The sequence below is a fragment of the Scatophagus argus genome, chromosome 1 (genome assembly GCF_020382885.2).
Source record: "Scatophagus argus isolate fScaArg1 chromosome 1, fScaArg1.pri, whole genome shotgun sequence".
Classification (NCBI taxonomy): domain Eukaryota; kingdom Metazoa; phylum Chordata; class Actinopteri; family Scatophagidae; genus Scatophagus; species Scatophagus argus.
Genome location: NC_058493.1, coordinates 17,806,081 through 17,813,644, shown reverse-complemented (window position 1 = coordinate 17,813,644; position 7,564 = coordinate 17,806,081). Strand labels below are relative to the sequence as shown.

At 38.6% G+C, this 7,564-nt stretch overlaps 1 long non-coding RNA gene across 1 annotated transcript in view; it reads right to left on the bottom strand.

The window, feature by feature from the left end:
- Nucleotides 1-492: 492 nt before the first annotated feature.
- The window catches only part of LOC124058844, a 33,472-nt gene continuing 26,400 nt past the window's right edge, over nt 493-7,564 (bottom strand). The window contains exons 2-3 of the long non-coding RNA XR_006843335.1: nt 2,053-2,130; nt 493-1,767 (exon numbers count right to left, since the gene is read on the bottom strand). This is a non-coding gene — a long non-coding RNA (uncharacterized LOC124058844). The remainder of the gene's footprint in view (nt 1,768-2,052; nt 2,131-7,564) is intronic.

Below are 7,564 nucleotides of genomic sequence, written 5' to 3'. Positions count from 1 at the left end.
AACAAAGCATACTTTCCCCATGAAATCCAATAAAACTGAGTGCATGTCACAGAGCTCCTGACAGCCTTGACTTCAAAAGCATATGGTTGGAGATGAATGCAGGAATAAGGGGGTGGAGGGCATGATTAGCAGCCCACTCGCCTTCTCTCCCAGTCGTATGTGCTCTATACACATAGCATCAGTCACAGTCCCATCACCTAATTAACTCCTTCACCTTTACACAACAAAGTAGCACCTACTTCAAACCGCTCTGACTGATTTGACACAAATGCTTTATGAGTATTTTTGAAATGAAAGGTGATTTATACGACGCAACACACATTCTTAATAGTCATTAAATGCCTCAACGGCTATTTCTTTTTAAGATGATTAAAGCTGTTGGTGGGTTGGAGAGGCATACCTGACCCAAATGCTGGCAATTCTCTGTAAAACTGCTATGTGTAGTGTTGTGAATTGTGCACACGTGTGTACACACACACACACACACACACAGGCACACACACTTACTAAGCTTTGTCTTCAGTCTCAGCCAGCAGCAGGTAAAACTTCTGCAAATTATAGCCTGAGGGCAGCCTTTGCTGGTCAGTGTTCAATGCTGTTTGATAGTATCTGCCTTGAGTTTGTCAGATTCCAAGTTTCTCTTTTGGAGTTTTATTTTGTCATTATTTTAGTGAGTGTTTATCTAAAACAAGACCATGTACATGTGGCAGAAATTTTCGCAAATTGTTTTTATTGGCATTAATGCAGATTTTCTGCACCACCAGAGATAAATAAATAAAATCAAAGTGACAAAATCTAAATAAAAATAACATTTAACCTGACAAGTTCATTTTTGTCATATTCTCATAGGACAATGTCCAGCAAAGCCAAAAGGTGAACTGTTACTCAGTGCTGGCAACATCGCGTTAAAACGCAGGAAAAAGTCAGCCTGCTCTTATGTTAGTACATTTGTGTAAGTGTTCAGCTAACCCTGCTTTGTGTCAGAATGTAAATATCCACAGCTCTGCTGCTACAGTGTCAAGTCAGGTCAATTTCACATCTGTAGCTTAAAATCACACATATTTTTTAATCCACGTGTGATGTAATGAGCATTGATTTAGTTTTGGTCACACATGTTTATTCATGTAGCCTATATAATTAAGAGAGAGAGAAACTGATCAGTGGTGATAATAAAAGGAACTGACTTTCCTATGAGTTCGGAGTAACAAAATTACTGTAATGAAATTTATGCCTAGGGCCCCTGAAAGGTCAGCGGTAGCCCTGAGCTACATACATGATACCATGCTAACTCAGCATTGCAAAGATGCAAAAAAAAAAAAAAAAAAAACGAGGCTAAAGGCTACAGGTTCCAAGCAAAACAACAACAAAAAAAAAACTACCCACTAACTGATGATTCACATAAAAGATAAACCAGCAGCACTGATCTTATGAGGTGAATCTATACAACAGAATGCAGACTGTGCGATCAGCTGACTAACACGTTTGTTAAGCGTAATAAAAACTGAAGTGCATTTCGCATAAAGATTCATATGCGGGAACGCGGTGCATACATTACTTCTGTGAACACGTGTGTTTTGTCTTTATTTGTTGTTGTTGTTGTCTTTTTTGGAGAGGATGGGGGGTCTGTGGGTTATGCTGGTGATCTCGAGCTGATTTCTTTCTTTAAGTGTGCAGGATCTGCTTGGCATGCTCTGCGTCTCCTTTCTCCCTGCTATAGGCTCTGCTGGCTATAGCTTGTGGCGCTCCCGGTGGAGTAAGTTCTTTCCACTAACAAAATGCAAAATACAAAATTAATAAAAACACCCTTTGAAACTGACAAATATGCCTCGGGCAAACTATCGGCCCGCCAGCTGCTTAAAATTTAATCAGTATTTTTTCTTTATTTATTTATTTTCCACGGCCATGCTCATCTTTTTAATAACATGTTGCTGAGACTGTCTGTATACAAAGTTTTCCTCTGTCAAGAATTACATAGGGCCTGTCAGTTCATGGTCTCTCTCCCTCAGGGGGTTTGCAGAAAACAAACTAAGTAGATTTATTTTATCTAATAACCTTGGTCCTTGTCCTCTTCTAACATGGTTTCCTCCTCGGTCCTTGTGGCTCTCACAGTGACCTCCATCCTGAACCATCCTGGTTATAGGAGGACACAGAGTCACATTCACGCAATGCAGACATACTATAATTGCCTTGTTGTAGCAGCGCCTAAAGACGAACGTGGGTGACTAAAATGGCAGAATTGTTGATGATGGAAATCAGCACCAAATTCCCTGATAGCTCTCCCATACTGATATAATATTCATGCACTTATTTATAATTGAATTATATTAACACAGGGTTTCAGCGTGAGTGATGACAGACTGTCAAACCCACATCTAAGTGTCAATCACACTCTAGAATCCTAATCCTGGCAGTAACAGAACAAAGAGATAACTGACAGACCAGAGAAAAGTATTAACAAGCTAGTCACCAGTTGAATTTTATTTTCTCCTGTGGTGTTTCTATTGTTGTTGTCTGTAGAAATAAGACTTAGTTTTTGGGGGAATGCATTTCGCTCTGCCACACTGCCTTTTTGCTGTGACACAACCCTACACAAAAGGCCTTTAAAGTGTTTTTTTATAAATATCCATAAAAACAACAACAGCTTTTTTAGCTTTGTGGGTCAACTATTGAGCGTGTTGGCCAAATCCAAATTCTACGCCTGTAAAACGTTATATTCAAGTCACTTCACTTTACATTTTATGTCCTGCCAGACACTACATGTTTTTATGTTGCACTTTAACACATGAAGACAGTCTCAAAAACTCTTCAGCACTGTACGTTTATTTCATTTATTATTTAATATTTAATTATTTCTTGTATATGTTCAAATAAAATACAGATACAGTCGTATATTTCCATCCAACAGATAGGGATATGCTAGATTATATTCAACTTTTATCTAAAAACAATATCCCTTTTGAAACATGTCATAAAAAATACTTTTTTCCAGTGTGCTTTTCTGAATTACACCCTGAAGGAGACCAGTCTCTTGTTCTTACACATAAGTGAATCTGAATGTGAGATAAATTCCCCTTGGCAGGTTTTTCTCCTCTGTGTAAAAAGCTTCCAGTTTTGTGCTGCTTTTTCCTTTTCTTACTTTCTTAGTTATTAATTGAGATCATGAGAGTCAACGCTTTCAGCAGAGAACTAGCTCAAGACAAGAAATGCTTGAACTTCTTTGCCATAAATATTAACAGGCGATATATTATGCATATTATTCTTTAAATACCATATAAAATGTGTTTTTGTGACAAAATCTTAATTTTGCATATGCTTTTAAGTAATATACATTAAATAATAATTGCCATTAAATTGATGGCAGAGGCAGCTTTGGTACTGCCAATCAAATTTGTGCAAACCCCCTCTGACACTTTCTGTCTCTCATCACTTCAAGCTGCCAAGACATTATTGTTCACGCCAGCGTCTCAGAGTGCAGCAGAATCAGCACATACTGTACTCTCCAGCACTCTCCCATCTGTATACTTACTACGGGTCATAAAGGCCATTAAATGTACTGTAGATATTTTTTAACCAAGAGAGAGGAATTAATCTGAAGGCACTGCAACATTCACCATGTTTTTACGGTGTCAAAAAGGGTAGAAGGCATCAGGAAAAGTGTTCTTTCTAGTGGTGATCTGTGGAGATGGAGATGCAAACGGTGATTTTTTTTTTTTAATATTTTCAGATTCCTAAAAGTATAATCATCCAATAAGGTGATAATTTGTACACACCATAGTTACTACCATGACTACGTAATGTTTCAGCCGACTGTTGAACAGGGTCTGAAAATACTTCCTTCTCCACACGGCTGCAACATCAGAATTGAAGAAGCTGCGTCCAGCAATTTCCCCAAAACAACAATTCAACAGTCACACCTACTTGTGGTGACTGGCCAGCTGTGCAAAGATGAGAGAGAACACTACACAGGATTTTCACTTCTCTATCACAGTCTCTCTTTCTTTCCTGACACAGCTATTTCCATAACTTCTATGCCTACAATCAAGCATCATGAACGCCTGTTTGACTATTAACTGTTGTGTGTTCACCCAACTGCCTCAGCTCCAAACAAAACACTTTACAACGTGGTTGGACGACACAAAGGCAGACTAGTTCATCTCTAGCATACTGCAGCCTTTATATTCTGTCAGTTTCAGGCTAGAAAATAGTACCACAAAGACAGACTGGGGAAGAACGCAGTGCTGCCATCAGACATAATTACACTGGTTAAGTTTCCCAGCTAAATCCTCCAATGCCCCGTAGAGGCTCCACATATCCCACTTCACTCTCCTTTACTTAAACAGAGGCATGAAAGTATTCCAAGGGACAGTGCCTTTGATGTGAGCAATTTATAAGGCTAATTATACAAACAGGATAATAACAATAGAGAGTACAAGCTGTCTGGGTTTACCCTCCCTGTGTTTACATCACAGACAGGTCCTTGAGCCATACAAGAACACATGTGCACACACACACACACACACACACACACAGAATGACATTTGTTTAAAAAATAAAAGGAAAAAAAACAGCTGGGGTAATTCTCAGTTGTTCATAATGTTGATCATAATAACAACAAACAATGAAAAATGCCTGGCATCAAAGAAGGAAATGATTATGTATTTAAAAAATCTTCAAAGTTTTAAGAAAGAGGCAAAAGATTGTTGATGCACTGACTTCCTCCTGGAGTTAATTGATAGCACTGCTGGTTGATTGTGCTACATAGCTGCAGGACAATACTTGTATTATCATGTGAGCCCCTAGCCCTTGGGTAACAGATCTTGTTGTTTGCATATTCACTGTATATTTGTGTATTCATACCCTGGCTGTATCTTATCACCTAAATTGGCTCATGTGTCATTACTTCCTGTGTGGGAGGTAGATTGTGCTGTGGCAGTTGCAGTAACAGATCTCCTGAAAAGTCTCTTGCTTTCAGAAAAGGATTCAATTTAAAGGGCCAGAGATAACAAGCTTCTTTTCTCTGACAGTTGTTCAAAATCATGTACAGTCGCAGAATACAAAACCTCAGATGTTCTTCAAAAAATTCTGGACAACGACTTTAAATTTTTCATTTGAAACATGGATTCTTTTTACCTGTTCGACTGAGAAAGAATGGGTATGACTGCATGCACCTACCTTTCATCATGCAGCCTAGCTATTAGGCGTGCCTTATCGCCCCATGCATTAGAAGCACATTAAATTTGGAATCACAGCACTCTTCAGGTTCAAATAATGAGCATTTAATTATTGACAAGGGATGAATATTTAACAAAGACACTGGTGGTTCACTTGAGCTGGCCTCATATGGTGTAGTATTATGGAGGACATGAGGTCCCCATGACCCAGAAACCCACCCCCATTCTCAGTGAATTTCTACCATTGCTATTAGAGTCACTAGCACAGTAAGGTATGAGTGCAGGTCCATCCAAGCGGAGACATTGCTGTAATAATGGTCTCGGTGTGCAGCGTAACGCAGGAAAGCATTCTTCCAAATGTAATGATAAAGGATTGACAATGAAACTGAGCATGTGCGAAGAATACCTCTAGATTAGCTTGTATACATTTATCACTGACAACCTCACACCAATCAGCAAAATGTAGCTTTGCAGCGCACTCTCGACTTAGGCCAGTTGAAAGAAGTCGCGCTCAAAGTCATTTTACTTAAACTTACCTCAGTGACTTTGAGAAAATTCCTGGTTCTAGCTTTATACTTAAAAAACCTCGTGTGTCTTAACAAGTGCAAGTGGAAAAGTAAACATGAAACATGAGATTAAGAAATGTAGGATCAACCAATTAAGACTATTTTGATACTAGATACTCAACAAATATTTGATTAACTTTGACATAATGTTTGATATCAGAGCACGCTGCTTCCTTTTTAAACTGAGGGGAAAATGCTGTTGATCAACCACTGGCACCAGTACAATTTCCTTGTAAATCAATGTGGTCTGAAGTTTGATGTTAGCTAGACTTTTTTTTTTTTACTTGGCTACCACAAGATCTAATGGGTCTGAGTCTTGTGAACTCGGCATTTTAACCGAATCCTGTCTGTCAGAGAGAACTGTGGCAGACCGCTTTTAACTGGACATTGTGGGATCAGATCCTCTGCACAATCAAAAAGCAGACAGACCAACAGACAGACAGACAGATAGAGAGGAGTGGCAGGAAACAGAAATAACAAGATTTACATTCACCCTCCAGGGAATGAACCATTTAACTGTGTCAGTCACCCTTTTTTCCCCTCAGCCCACATCCCACTGACTTATCCTGCACTCTCTCTGCAGATGAGTGGCCCTTCAGATCTTATCTGTTGTGAAATGCACTACTTCTCTCTTAAAACAGCATGATGGCATGAGAAAAGACAGAATTTCTATTCTTATTTTACTTTTTTTAAACTTTGTCTTCCCTAATCACAAGTTCATTTCATTCAGATGAGACACCGTGGACTTGAAGGTTAAATTTATAAACTTTATGATACTTTGAACATTAATATAGCAGCAAACAGCAGTGGTGAGACAACAACTCCCCCCCATGTGTGTTCTGAGTTTTTCTGTTTTTTGTTTTGGTAGTCTGGACAGCTGTGTGTGCATGTTAGTTGCATGTAAATCCCTTTCGGTCCTCATGTCCACTTTCAACATGGCAGCCTGGTAAGAAAATTTCTTCTATTAGAGTTAAATAGTATACTAAAATACATTTTTGAAAACAATTCAATCTAGGAACAGGCTACACAGTAGCAATGTCTTGGCAGCTGATCAACCAGATCTGCAAAGCTCCTTAAAGGCAAAAAAAAGGCATTTTTTAATACAGAAAGTGTATGAAACCCAAAACCAAAATAGTCATACAGTCTGTCATTGTATTACTTATGGATGGACCCCTTGGGATGCCCTCAAGCCCCCCTGGGGGTCCCAGGCCTCTACTTTGAAAACTGCTGCTCGGGTATGATATCTAGTGGCAGTGCACATTGTATATTTAACCTTTAAGTCATGTTACCGTTTATTTTTTTTTATTTACTTTAGTGTCAAATTTTGATTCTTTTACTCTTCTTGCTTTGATGAATGCATCTTTTAATTTGCTATTTATTCAGTTGTTGTTTTCCCCACACCAGAAAATACCTCGTATACACCTAAGATAAATTGGAAAAAAATGCAGCTCCATGTACAGAATGTAAATTAAGCGATTTGTATAATTTAAGCTTCAGCTACTGGAAATATCAAATGACTGGACTGTCTAAGTTCATGTAATACTACCTTGTACTGTATTTATGCATACCTATGAAACTGCAGACTGCATAAATCATTCTGTTTTGTTACACAATAACATCATGAGTTGCCCATGCTCAATTACTTTGCACTATATCAACCCATAACAGCAGACATCATTTTGTACAACACACACTGCACATATCAAGTGTTCTGGTTCCATTTCATTTATCTCAGCACTGTAATTATTAGATGGTAGGGTTATTCAGCACAAATGACCAGGTGACAAGCTTTTCTGCATTCCCCTGGTCCAACACTAACGTAAGCTT